Genomic DNA, 15,414 nt, shown 5'->3' with positions numbered 1-15,414 from the left:
GTCTCTTTGCTATATTCCCTGTATACAGATGAATCATGAATCATGTTATTGTCTTACAACAAGGGACCTTGTTTTATTTTGTTTTTTGTATCTACAGAACCTCTTTGTGCAAAGGTTAGAGCACAGTGCTTAATAAAAATTTGTTGATTGAGTAAAAGAAAGAAAGAAGGCAAGGAATTATTTTCAGAACCTGAAGCTTTCAGTTTTTTACTCTAGATTGGCTTCTAAGAGAAAATCTCAGGGGCTGAGGCTACTCTTGGGCTATAGTATATCAAGACCTCTTTTATTTGCTCTAATTTCAGCAATCTCTACTCAAAGCACAAACCCTACCTCTAAGTCTTGTATTTCCTCCATTTCAAAAATGGAAGAAAACCACAGTGAGATCAACTCAAAGGCAGTCAAACTTTTAACCCATTTAATACCTTGGAAAAGCCACAGCCTCCCTACCCACTAAGATTTTGCATAGACCGTAATGGGCGCTTATGCTCACATTTTCCCATTCACAGAGAAGGCAGGAGGAAAATGAGCTCTTTTTTCCCAGTCCAACAGCATAACCTGGCTATTGTTATAACCAGTGAAATCAGATAGTGGGGAGCCCTAAGGTCCATGTATTATTCAGGGTTCTCCAGAAAAGCAGAATCAGTAGGAAGGATTATATATAAAATTCATTCTCTCTCTCTCTTTCTCACTTTCAACTCGGGTGGTCCAGGAAGGCCTGCTGAGAAAGTAACCTATGCTCAAAGACTTGAAGGAGAACACCGTTCTTATAGAGAGATAAGTTAATCCAGTATGTTTTAATGTGGCTTCCTTTCAAGAAGTAATGGCTTCTCAATCAGATAAAATCCAGAGCCTCTAAAGTTTTGCACTGGAAGGAATATTTTATGATCATTGATGGCTCTTTGAAAAGCCAGGGGGAGCATCTGGATTGTGGATGATCAGAAGATATTCCTTCCAGTGTGAAATCTTAGAGGCTACCCTGCATCAATACACACTGGCTCTCTGAGACTAACTTCTAAAAACTTTTAGATTTTTGCAAAACACAACTCGAATTTTATCATTTTGATCCTCAAAAATATTTAACGGATCTCCATTTTTTTTTTTTTTTTTTAAACAGAAAAAAGGGTCCTAATATAGGAGTAGTTAAGAGTTCTAGATGCTCAGGTAAAATCCTCTGCCCAGTGGTTCATTTGTTAAGAGAGGGTGCCACTGTGGTTCTGATGCTCTGGCTGAGACCACCTGGTCATGGCCTCCAAACAGGCAGGGGTGAGGAAAGGGCCCTAGGATCTACAGATCCTTGCTGGCCCATATCTCCTCCTCCTGCACCAACTCACAGCCTCCTCACCACCATGAGTCTTGAGGCCATTGGAACTAAACTAATTTCGTCCTTCATCCCTATTTACTTTAGTACCCCAGAAAGCCCAACATGGCAATCCCACATCCCTATACTTTATTGCCCATTTAGCCCTGTATATCTCCTTTCATGACCCGTGGCTCATCTCTCTCCAATGCCACAACAGTTCTACTGTCTCCTGAACTCAGAGTCAGCCATTAGCAAAAATCCCTTAGGTCCTCAACCTCTTGATGAAGATTTCTTTTACTTCTGAATCCCCATCACTTCACCTCCTGAGCTGAAGAACTGGTGTCCCTCTCCTCTTCCTCTTTCAGCTGCTATTTGTTTTTCTCTCCTCATTGTTGTGTGGAGGTAGGTTAGATGCTTTTCCTTCTCCTCATTGCTACTTTCAGGTCTTTTCCCTCCTTCCTGCTTATAAGCCCCAGCTTTGCATCTGAAGTCATTAAATCATCAAATTACCTAGTATCTTCTCCTTGCTCTTATTGTCTAAGGCACTCTGGGCTATTCTCTCTAATTCTTTGAACTTTCCATTTCTTGGCTTATTTTCATTGAATCCAGCATTTTTTCTCATAATGTTAATGAATTCATCATTCTTTTTTTTTTTTTTTTTAGATTTATTGATTTATTTGACAGAGAGAGATCACAAGTAGGCAGAGAGAGAGAGAGGAGGAAGCAGGCTCCCTGCTGAGCAGAGAGCCCGATGCGGGACTCGATCCCAGGACCCTGAGATCATGACCTGAGCCAAAGGCAGGTCATGATCTTAACCCACTGAGCCACCCAGGCGCCCTGAATTCATCATTCTTGCCAGTCCTTCTACTCCCTTACTCTTTTTTTGCCTCCTTTGCTCTTATGATCTTATTCTTTACCTTACCTCAGCCATTAGCTCCCTGGTCACAGCCAAACCTTTATCATTATCATTGCAACCTCTCTGTAATCTCCATTCAAGTTCCCACTCTCTTATCACCCTCTTCCAAGTTTCCTGCTCATTCTCCATTCCAAAATTCTTCCCATCCCATAGGTTCTGCCATTCATTAATCTTACCACCTTTTCACTTGCTCCTCATGTCTTCATATCCCTTCTTTCTGAGTTTGTATTCTATGGTCTGAGGTTGGAGCACTGTAAGGAACAGAATCAGGCAGTTTTTACAAATATTTGTTTAACAATAACTTAGAGAAGAGGTCTGTCACTGTCTGGGCGTAGGGAAGAGGAGGTACACTTAAGCCTGTTCCCACCCCATATTCTATTGTCCAAGAATCCCAGTTCAGCTTTAAACTTGTACATCCCACAGAGGCGAATCAAGGCTTGCCAAGGAGCTGGATCCTTAGGAGGCAATTTAGTGTTCCCTCATACGCATGGATACAATATATACCACTGAGGGGAGGAGTGTAGTTAACCTCTTTGCTCATGTGGCTCAGGTTTCTAACTATATGCAGTCCTCCTTCTGAGGGAATTCTGCTAAAGGCCTTTCTCCAGTGATTTAGTAAAATCTCAGAGCTATTTAAGTTGCTGGCTGTTGCTTGGTTGTCTACACTTGAATTTGGCTTTGGGAGTTAGAGAAGGCTTCAAGCAAAGGAGGTGACATTTGAACTTGGCTTTGAAGGATTAATAGGATTTTGCCAGAAGTGATGGAAGAATTCTAACTGGCAAGAAAGATAATCACTGGCAACACTTTTTTCTGCTTCATAATATTTAGGAAAATTTAGATCTCTGCCCCTATATATTCATACATCAATGTTTATGGCTAAAGTAAATATGATTAACTAGATAAAACTCAACTTTATAAATCTTCTCTTTTATGTGGAAAGTAAATATTTTTAAGAACGAGGCTTGATTTACTTACATTTTTAATTAAACGAAAATTACAGATAAAAGATGCTATACCACTCATCTTCCCAGGAAAAGAAAATATTGCAATGTAATTAAAAGGACGCCTCAAATTATAATTAGATTTGAAATTTAATTATGACTAGAATACTTCATCCTTATGCACACTGACACCTTGTTGATACATAACCTTTAAAGTATTTTTATTATATTTACTCTAAGATCTTAATCTGTGGACTAAATAAAATCCTTAGATTCCTAAGAAGTATTCGAATTCAACACAGAATACAATGTGCTCTTTTTTTTCTGGAAAAAAAGTACCGTGTTTTAGAATTCCTATTTTGACCATAGCTGAGTCTTAGTACAGCTTCCAGCTGAAAAACTATTCTAAAAATCTCGAGTAGCTGTGGGTTAATATAATAACAACTTCCTTAGCAAGAGAACATCCTTGGACTCGTACCTGTTGGAGTTGATATCTTTAAAGTTAAAAGGACTCCAGGAATTCCAGTACATATTCAGGAACCACATTTTTCAGAAGGAAATATCCTCTTTTGAATGGCAAACATATATGTTTTATATATACAATATAAAATTGTATTATAGCTATTTGATGGAATCTCTTCTGCAGTGAGCTCTGGTTAAATAAATTTGCTATAATTAACTTCTTGTGGCACCATTTGACATTTCTTACAGCTTAGAAAACAATGACTTTCACAGTAAAAATGATTTAGTTACAGCATAATATGCCCTGATAGAAATGTTTTGATATAAAGATCCCCAATATGTAATTATTATTAGCTTGATTTGGAGAATATTATATGATAAAAAACTATTTGAAGAAATTGCACTGTAGCTTCTCTGGTGTTGAAGAATGCCCTTAATATAAATTGAAGATCTTTATTCTTGAGCCCAAGTCTGAATTCATAGCCTTTGTGGAAATCTTTATTTTAAAATACTTATTTGTTAATTAAATAATTAAATACATATATATTGAAACCTTATTATGTGCTAAGCAGTTTCAGAGTTTTGTGTAGCATATGGTGGCTCTAATTTAACCAGTTATTAAATTGATTGGCCTTCATGGCAGCAAAAATAAAAAGCTTGCTTTTAGAAACTCACGAAGAAAAGTACAAAACAACAAAGTTTGATCATCTGAAATAGACTCATTTTCATTCTATTGAGCTTGAACTTACATGCCTCACTTAGCCCCTCCTTTCTGAACCAATTTTCACCAGACAACTTCTCCTAGATGAACTGAATTTCTACAAATGGCCTGCCTCTGTGGTCCTCTGTATAGGCAAACCTCTCATTGAAGTCCTTATCTCTTTTGAAGGGACTTCAAAGGTCCATTGAAACCCAAAACTTTCCTTGAAGTTAAGTCAAGTTTTGCCTGTTTTAGGGCTGCAGGATTTCATCCAGAAAAGCATAGGTGGTTAACAAGGAAAGAGCATGTTAACCTGGTTGGATTTCATCACAAGTGGAATTTGGTCTGACAATTTTGGCTCTGTTAGGGGGTTTAAAGCATATTCAGCTGTGGAAATGATAAAAGGATTCCCCTACCTGGTTTTATCGCACAATAGCTGAAAGACCAGCAGGTATTTCCAAGCATCTTTTAGTGCACACCCCAAACTGCTACACCAGCTGGATCTTCAGTGAATGAAATCACCCCGCTGTTAAAGCATTTGAATCCCAGTCAAAGTCGTTGACAGTAAAAATCCAGGTGGTTATGCAAATTGGTCATTTCCTTAAATAGTAATTTGGGTTTCACTAGGTGAGTCCTGCTAATAATGACAACCAACATCTGTGTAGCATGTTTCAATTCACAGAATAACTTTTATGTGTATTATCTCAATTAGTCTTCACTACAACCCTCTGAGATAAAGAAATGGAAATTTGGAAAGACGAAGTGACTTGCCCAAGGCTACGCAGGTAGTAAGTGGTGACCCAGGATTTGAATCCAGACATTTGAAGTTCAGGCACAGTGGGCTTTTCCTCAGAGTAAGAGTGACTGCTAATGTGGGTGGTTATGGATTCAGAGATCTTGATTCAAAGAAATAAGAGCTCTGACTTTGTCTTCACGGGGAATCCGATTTCCACAGGTCCCTTTGTGAAAATAGGATAAATTATATTTTAAGCTTTGGGCTCCTTTTACCACATCTTGTTGTTTTTTCAAGAAAAGTTGGATATTCAGATTTTCATGGATCCTATCCAATTTTTAAATATTGACAGTTACGTTAGTTTGAGTCATTGATCCCAACACTTCATCCCTTCCTGACAATAGAATTACACATCCACAGCTGTTACCATGTAACTCTTCAGGGGTTCCCAATAGAACAGATAGAATAGATATCGCTTACCACACTGGTTTGGGATTTGGTCATGTGATTTGGATCACCCAGTGAAATCTTGGGAAAAAGTGAGCTGTGGCTGGCTTTATGAAGCATCTTTTATTTCCTACCCACTTTCACTCCTGCATTTACCTTGAGAAAGGCTCCTTCCTTAGTCCGAGACTAAGGAGACACAGGGAGCAGCCTGGAACTTTACCTCCAGATTGCAACCAAGCTCAGTCAATTCCCGAAGACGCTTGTGGATTCCTGCTGAGTGCAGCAGAGCCCCAGCCAGCAGGCAAGCCTATGAGTGAGAAGTAAATGTTTGTGGCTGTAAACCATTAAGATTTGGGGTTGTTCGTTGTGCAGCAAATCTTGACCAATTTAAACATGAAATAAAACAAAACATTGCAGCCCAAATTAAATAAGTCTAGAGAGTATATGCAGCCTGTGGGCCACATCCTGGAATTTGTGTGATGGACCTTTGGCAGTATCCTTGCCAAACCTAGCATTTAGATCTCTGAGGGAAAAAAAAAAATGCATCAAATGTTGGTGCATCTAATAGTTAGAGAAAGAGGCTGTTAATTTAAGCCTGGCACCTAACCAATCCCTGTGCTCTTTTCCAGAAGAGAGATGAAACTAAGGCGTATAACTAATTGAAGATGTGGGAGGGATAGGAGAGATTTTCCTTGTCATTTACTTGGATTAACAGGATCAGCCTACATTTTCCTCTGTCAGAATTAGTTCACACGTAGAAGGCCTATTTCTTGGAGAAAGAATTTGTTTTCTGTCATCCATGTTTGTTTACAGTCAGAAGTTTTTAGAGTCCCTGAGAAAAGTTAATAGATTTGGGCCTATATTTAACATTTCATCCTTCTTCACTCTGAAAGAAGAATCTTAATTATGGAGAGAAATATCCCATGCTTACTAGGTCCTGGGGAAAAGCAGTAATTTATTTCACAGAGCAAACATCACCTGGGGAATTAAATAAAACTTACTCTCTGTGGAATTCAGGAGGCAAACAGCATAGGCAGACACACAGTGGAGAGAATGACAATAAGCTCCAATTGTAAAGATATAAGCCTGCAGATACATACCTACTTGCCATTGAGAAGACTGAGTGAGAGAGGGTGCATCCAGAACCGGCTGCCTCCCCAAACAAAGCCTTCTACAACTAAAATGAGAGCAGTTGTATACATCGTTTAGTCTGGATAGGACGAGGACCTTTCATCTGAGCCATTTCGTTTTTATAAACATTTGATATTATGGCGAGGACTAAGAGCACACTTTTGCATAAATACACTCCTTATTGATCATACTCAGCGTCCCCAGACTCATGCAGCCTATCCTTTCCTAATCTTGGAGCAATAGAACTAGTATGAGTCAATTACCCTAACTTCTATATGGGTCATGCTAACAGGTCCTTGGGCCAGTTAGCAGGCGTGTCCTGCTATAATTGTTTCATTTTTATTGTGATAATTGCCAGGAAGGAGAAATACAGGGTGCTGTGAGGCAGTGTTATCACAGGTCCCAACTAGACTGAGACATCAAGGAGGGATCCCTGAATAAATGGCATTTAAATGCACTTGAAAGAGGGTGAATGGTATTTAGCCTGAGAAAGGGATGAGGCCATTGGGGTATATAGAATGTAAGAGAGAAAGGGTGAAGGGAGAGGAAGGGAGAGAGAGGGTGGGGAGAGAGAGAGTGCGCACACATGTGTGGACAGAGAGCTGCAGAGAATGAAAATATTTGAAGCTCTGTGCTAGCATTTTTTAAGGGGGTCACAAGTTTTGAAAAAGCACACCATGAAATTATTCTGATCTCTTTCCTATGCCCAAATTAGAAACAATGTTCTATGCCATGAACAGAAAAGAATATTTGAAGAGGTTAAATATTGTTGGACGAAGTGTGAAGTAAAATCAGTAAGTGTTATGGTTAAGAGGCTGGAAATGAATATCAAACAGACCTGGTTTAAACCACAGTAGCTTACTGACTTAAAGCCCTGTGACCTGGGGCAAGTTACTTGTTTAACCTCTCCCAATTTTTTCTTTTTTTAATCTACAAAATAGGGAAAATAATGTATATGTTCAAGTCCAGTATAAGGACTAATTGAAGCAGCAGATGTAAACTGTTTAGCATTGTGGCTCTGAGACTACAAGCGTTCAGACAATGGTATCAGACAGGTCCAGCCCCTCCTGTGGATGGTTACACACCTCAGGGCACAGGGAATGGGAGCTTGAGTGAGTGATGATATTATATTTGTAAAGGTCTAATCTGTGTTCATAATCAGCTCATTTATTAAGAATTTGAACCCCCTTGCTTCATGTTATTTTACTTTCTCTTTAGCAGGTATATCCATTTTCTAGCACTGCTGTAATTAGGTACCATAAACCGTAGCACAAAACAACAGAAATATCTTCATTCACAGCTCTGGAGGCTAGAAGGCCAAAAGCAAGGTGTTAGCAGGGCAGTTCAGTTTTGTCTCTGAGACTCTGGGTAAAATCCTTCCTTGCCTCCTTTTGGCTTTTGGGGGTTACTGGCTTCTGGTGGTGGCATCAAACCTTGGTGTTCCTTGGCTTGCATATCAATCACTCCAGTCTCTGACTCTGTCCTACCTGGCCTTCTCCCCACTATGTCTCTATCTCTTCTATTCTTCTGAATGACCTCATTTTAACTTGGTTATATCTGCAAACACCCTATTTCTGAGTAAAATTAAATTCAGAAGTACTGGGAGTTAGGACTTCGACATATCTTTCGTGGGGGCACAATTCAACCTACAACAGTAGATGAATGAGTGGTTATAGGACTGGCCTGTTCACTATTGATGGAGGGGACGCTCTTTCTGCGGCAAGTTGAGGTTTCTAATCATAAGTGACTGAGGTGCCTCATTCTTTTAGTTCCTAGAGTTCTAGACAGGCCTGAAGTGTTAAATCAGTGTTTGAGTTCTTTTTTCTCCGTTCTAAAAATCTTCTTGAGGATCATCTTAAGCCTTGTCAAAATGTTCTTATTTCTTAAGATAAAGAAAGGGAGTTGGACATTGGGGAGGGTATGTGCTTTGGTGAGTGCTGTGGAGTGTGTAAACCTGGTGATTCACAGACCTGTACCCCTGGGGATAAAAATATATGTTTATAAAAAATAAAAAATTAAAAAAAAAAAAAGAAAGGGGGTTGAGGAGATCTATATGCTAAGAGAAGTTAATAATTTTAAAAACTAATTATGCCAGAGGGAGGATGATACAAAACAATCTATTATCTTGACTGTAGATTCTTAATGCAGCTCATTTTAATGGGGATTATTGGAAGGTTCGTGATCTTTTGGTTGTTTTTAAGATTAAACCTAAGTTATAACATTGAGCTTTCCTGCTTCAGTGGGAACTTCTGCCCTCCTGTATTCTTTACTCCATCAGTGTGGTAGGGTGAGTATGCAGAGTTTATAGTGATGAGGTAGATATACTCTCATAAAGGAATGAAAATCAATTTACAATTTTTAAAATGAAAGAATTTCCCCCAAGCTAGATAATATTTAGAATACTTTAATCACATGGAGGAAAAAAAGATTGCAGACCCACAGTGAAAAAGACAAATGGTTTACACACTCTTTTACTGTAGGTTGTATATCACTAAAATATACGAATGAATATTACTTTTGTAATATTAGATACACCACCAACGTGCTCAAGCCTATTGTCTGATGCTGGGAACCTCCCTGTTTCCCTGGTCTGGCTTAGCCATAAATAAGGATGGATGAAGACAGAATAATGCTTTTAGTTTATTGCCACACCCTGGCAGGGAAATTTGGGGCCACCATTCAGGAAGCAAAAAGGGTAACTTGATTTCAGTCCACTCCACTTGGTATATTAAAAATAAAACATCTCCTTCAAGTCCTCCTCTCAGGCAGAGTCTCATTTGACCTCAAACAAAAGGGCCAAGTCCTTTCTCAGTAGATTAGAGAGACTTATATTTAAGCTGGGGATTTTCACATGTTATTTATTCTCCCTCAGTGCAGATATTTTACTGGGACAGACACAGTGACTTCAGTTGAAAAAATGGTTACAATCTGTGTTTCCTTAGAAAGGAAAAATCATTGCATGTCAGGAGCTTGGAGATTTAGTCCCTGGGCAGAGATTTTCCCAAGGATTCCCCTATAAACATAATATGAGAAGACAATAACCATTCCAGCTGGTCAGCTGCATTGCCACTGGGGGAAGATTTGTTATCCTGGACACTTAACCTATGGGTCTACTAGTTTACTTAGCTTGAAAGTTTTAAAGTAGGAAGTTGAACTCTGGAAGGAATAGTAATGATATAAAAATATATGATACAAAATGATATAAAAATAATCACTGTTGGTTTAGTTGGGAAAAAAAAAAAAAAAGAAGAAGATGAAGAAGGAGAAATCCAGTCTCTTTTCCTAGGACTTGAATTCTCTTTATAGTTGTCCTTTTATCCCAGTCCATGACCTCACCTTTTTTTTTTTAAGGGCCAGATGAATGAAAACAATGTAAAAATAAAAAGAGAATTGCATTTGTTGGGGGGGGGGTGGATTTGGAGATTAAAAATAAAGGAGATAAGACGATATGAAGAAACAAAGGAAAACTAAAACTGGAAGAATTTCAGATTAAATAAACAATGGAATCCATGAGAAATTAAAGGAACAATATTAATAGTGAAATGAGTAATCAATAGAGCTAAGATGTTAAATTATGAAGAAAAATACTATTTTTTTTTAGTATGAAACTATTAAGTTAGGGGAAAAATTAGGGAAAAGAAACAGAGGATATGTAAGAGAAAAACTTAAATGTTGAAAAATCTAGGAGCAACTTTGAGTTTTTAAAAATGCTAAAATACAATTTCAATAAGTGGAATGTTGTTTTTAATCTTGAAAAAAAAGCACAAATAAGAAGGCCTAAGGGACATGTAGCTATTCAGATTCCAAACACCAACAATCACCATGTAGGGGCAAATGGAATCTTTAAAGTAAGGCAGCTACAGATGTCCCACACAGTTGCCCTCCTGAGGGTGGGAATTCCTGAGGGGTTCCTTGATGGGCTTTGGATTAGTATTTTTAGGAGAGAAGAAAACCTTAGACATTGGCCATTGTCCTTTATATTTAATAGAGAATATTTATCTTCACTTCCAGGATTTCTTCTCTGCTATGTGCAGGCAAGACTGTTACTATCATTGATATTATTGATGATATATGTTATGGATCTTGTTATTTTTGTTATTTTTTTAAAATTGGTAGTAGCAGTGTTGTATTCCCATTTTATAGGTGAGAAGTTGAGAGGGTTAAGTGACTGATCACAGATAATACAGCAAATCAATGGCGACGCAAAGCCCATGTACCAGGAACTACAGATCCCCAGGTTAGAAATTAGGTCTATAATTATTAACCTAGGGCTTTCTTCACAACAGCATCTTCCCCATATCTGATATGGCTCCTGTATATATTGAAATTAAAGATCTCAGAGAAGAGTAATGGAAATGTTATTAGGAAATAAGGGTTAGTTTAGAGGGATGGTTGGAGAGTTGATAATCTAGGATTTGATAATCTTAAATACATGAGGAAGCTCCATTACCAAATCCAGATGACATTACTTTGGACATGAGCCCCTTTCCTGTATCATTATAATGGAGGCAAGGCTATGACAAAATAAACAATTAGGTGACCTTGTGCATCATGTCATCCAGGCCCCTTTCTGCTCTGTCCTTGAGTCATCAACTGATTCTTTCACCAGCGTGTTGAGAGGATACAAAAGACAGCTGGAAAAAAGTTCCTGCTGGATATAATCATCCAAGACCACAAAGGATTATGGTGGAACACATCATATGTGCCTTTCATCTCTCCTCTCTTCTCTGACATCCTTGGCCTGCTACTGGATTCTGGCCCTTCTCTTTTCAGTATTTCCCTGGGTCCGCATTCCATTTGGCACCTGTAGCTCCAGGAGAGAGCGAGGTTTCTTCGGGCCCAAGGAGCAAACACTGGTTGGGCAGGAGTTCTCTCCTCACCATCCATCTTGGCCAAAGAGAAAAATCTTAGCAAGTGCATCCCTTCCCCTAAACTAACACTCTCGCTCTTCCCTCTCCTTCCCTTTCTCTCTCAGCATGATTTACCAGCTCTGGGGAGAAGATCAGCATTCAGAGGATTCTGAAGTAATGGGAGAGGTATGTGGAAGCACATGATTTTCCTGGGAAAGTTTTGAGTTTGCTTTTTTTGGTAATCTCAGTTCCTGAAAGAAGGACTCGTGAACTCCCATATCTCTGCAGCTGAAACTATCTAAGAACTTCCCTTAACTGAAGTATAATTAAAAATAGAGTCCAGTGGGGTGCAGCCAACTTTAAAGACCAACTAACACAGTAGCTTTTCCTTGGATGAGCAATGGTGAGCAATACTTATCACAGGGAAGCCCAAATCTTGATTAGTAGCCAGAGAATAAGTCCTATGTATCTGAAAGATATTAGGGGGTGGGATGAATTTGGTTATTATATCTAAGTGTGGAGCTGTGGTTGGCTGGTCCAACATCTTCAGACTGTCTAGAGTACGGTTGCTAGACTTAACAAATAAAACCACAAGACACTTGGTTAAATTTGAATTTCAGATAAGCAACAGATTTTTTTCTTTAGTTATTTTATGACTGGAAGTTTGTACCTTTTGACCACCTTTGCCCATTTGCTCACCTTTTGCCTGTTTGCCCGCAAACAACTATCAAATTGTTCTCTGTATCTATGAGTCTGTTTTTTTGTTTGTTTGTTTTTGTTTTTTAGATTCCACATATAAATGAGATGATATGGTATTTGTGTTTCTTTCTTATTTTATTTAGCATGATGCCCTCAAGGTCAAGCTGTGTAACTACAAATGACAAGCTTTCCTTCTTTTTAAATAGGTGAATAATAATTCAGTTGTATGTCTATCACATTTTCTATATCCATTCATCTGTCAGTGGACACTTAGGTTGTTTCCGTATTGTGGCTATTGTAAATAATAATGCCATAAACATGGAGGTGCAGATATCTTTGCAAGTTAGTGTTTTTGTTTCCTAGGATAAATACCTAGAAGTAGAATTGCTGGATTATATAGTTCTATTTTTAATTTCTTAAAAAAATTTTAAGGACCCTCCATACTGTTTTTCATAGTGGCTGCACCAATTTACATTCCCACCAACAGTGCACGAGAGTTCCCTTTTCTCTACATCCTTATATTTAAAAATTTAAATACATTCCATATGTTTTATAGTACATACTTACACTAAATAAATACTTGCTGTTTATCAAAAATTCAAATTTAACTGATGTCCTGTAATTTCTGGCAGTCCTTGTTGGAGAGAACTCCAGATTCATCTGGAATGACTCCCAGATCAGAAAGCAGGTGACTTCACTGAAGTCAGAGTAGGAAACCTGCTAGCAGAGGGGAGGCTACTGGAGAATGTCTTGTTTGGAAAATTGCCTTCATCCATCCAAAAGAGATTAAGGAATCTTTCTTTGATACAATCTAGGACTCTAAAATATCCTTTTCACTTTCTTTCTTTTCTATGATTGAGTTATTTTTATTATAATTATAATTATAATTATTATTATTATTAGTTTTAGGATATAGTCTTACTCACAGAGACTTGGCGCCCCTTGAACTTCCAGTGTTTATACGGTTGTTCTATGACAACAGAGTCTCCTGACACATTTATACTGGTTGTTCTATGACAACAGAGTCTCCTGACACTATATCCCTTGCTCTTTCAATCATATAAAAACCCGAAAAACCCATGGACTTTGGATTTTTTGTTTTTTGGAAAGTGTACCTTTGGAGGGAAGCCAGTTTAGACATGTTTTTATTTTCCAAAATACCACTTTTCTCCTGCGTGCTAATATCTTTTCTCTATTTTTTTTTTAAGGAAATGATTTTATTCAGTGTTTTGTAATAAGGTGAACGTGAATGTTTGTTCATTAGTGGAGAACATCTAGAAAAGAAGGAAGGGGATCTGGGGCTTAGTAGAGGAGAGAGACAAGGGAGTCATCTGAGAACCTTGTGGGAATCATTTGAAGGATGGAGATGGGTGTTATCTAAGTCATTGAAGAAAGATGGAGGTGGATACTATCTTAGAATGTGAAATAACAGGTGGTCCATTGTGGTTAGCCATTTTGTGGGACACAAAAGAGAATTTCTTTCTGGAAGCACAAGGCTCAGATAAAGTATAAAGTGGGCAAATGGAATCTAAAAATATGTTCTCCTATTTCTGGTTGCATGCACAGCACTGATCTTTCAGCTAACTAATGTTTTCTGTACTGGTTGATAAAATGTATCAAAATTAGCAGAGCCTCAAAAAAGGAGAAGGAAGGAAAAAGGGAAGAAAAGGAAAAGTAGGAAAGGAGGGAGGGAGGGAGGAAGGGGAAATGAAAAGGAAGAGAGGAAAAAAAAGATACAAATTTATGTTGCTAAGAGTTTATTCCCTATCATTCATTATCAGGTAGCATTCTTTTCATGGGGACTTACTGTCTGGTGGCCTTAGCTCATTCCTAGAGAATGTTCTTCATTCAGCTAGTTAGAAGAAACGTCAGGCTATACAAAATAAAAAATACAGTGATCTTAAATAAGTACTTTATTTACATAATACTTTTTAGCTACAGAGTCAAAATGGTTTAGAAAACACATATAATCAACTCTCCCCTCCTTCCTGTTCTTTGATCTTTTCTAAAATAATTCAGCCATAGAATCTCCAGGTATGCATCTTAGAATTCTTATAGGAAACACCTTCTTCAGATTGTCCTGACCCCCAGAAATGAGCCTTTAAACTCTGCTCTAATGCAGAGAACTCTGACCTCAAAAATTAACTGAAATGTCACTATACTTTGAAAAAGTTTACTAAGGATACAAATGCAAAGCTATCCATAAATGATAAAAACAGCAACAAAAAGAAGGAAGGAATAGAATTATAGTTTTCAAATTTTAATGTGCCTAAAAATGATCTGAGTCTGATTCCAGAAAAGCAGGTGAATTTGTCGTGGTTACTCTCTCCCTTTCTCTAACATCATCCTGAAGTGGCCTCAGGATGATAAGGAGTTTGATGGATTTTGGAAAGCCACTTAGCAAACTCATGCAGAACCACAAGAAGCACATAGGAAGAAGGAAGATGGTTTAGTTCAAGGGCAGAGAGAAGAGAACTCTGAGAAGGATGAATGTGGAGGTGAGTTTAATTGTGTCAGGGTACTAACAGCTTTTGGGAAAGTGTTAGCTTCAGATCTAGCCTTGCCTATGCCTAGTTTTGAATTGAGGGCCGCCTTTACTCTGCACTCCTCTTGTGGTTATCCTGTGGGCCAGTGATCTTAACCTTCAGAGTCTATGCTCCCAAGGTGGCATTTTCAAAGTATATGTACCTTACCTCCTTCTTTGGGATTCTGAAACATTTCCACAGGCGTGTGCAGGTCCCTGGTTGAGAATCACTGTATGTAAAGAGAGCTTGTAGTGATAGAAGTGTATGGGATCATGTGAATAATTTGAAGGCACAAGCAAAAATGGTTGTGATTTCCTGATTGGCAATGAGAAATGCAATTTGAATAGATGAACCAGAAAGTATTTCTATTGTAAAGAGAGAAAGCAAGGCATGGGTTGCTAGATAGGCATTTCATGTCTAGTATAAGAAAGTGACCGCTCTAACATGTACCACACTGGGCCTCATTGGGGCATGGGACCAGAACCACAACACAAGAGTCAAAGAATGAGGGTAATCAGGACAGTACAAAAAAAAAAAGGATCATGCCCAGTAGCAGGGTGGATGTCTTCATCAGCATCATAGTGCAATGGAGCCAACTCTTAAGGAAGATGAAAACCAATTGAAACCACCTTATTTAAAAGTAGATATCAGGTTCCTACTATGTGTGTATAAGTCACTGAGTTAGGCATTGAGGCCACAGAGAATAAAGT

This window comes from Mustela nivalis, assembly GCF_964662115.1.
Source record: "Mustela nivalis genome assembly, chromosome: 7".
Classification (NCBI taxonomy): Eukaryota; Metazoa; Chordata; class Mammalia; order Carnivora; family Mustelidae; genus Mustela; species Mustela nivalis.
The sequence above is the reverse complement of the archived record's forward strand: the minus strand, read 5'-3'. Positions refer to the sequence as shown.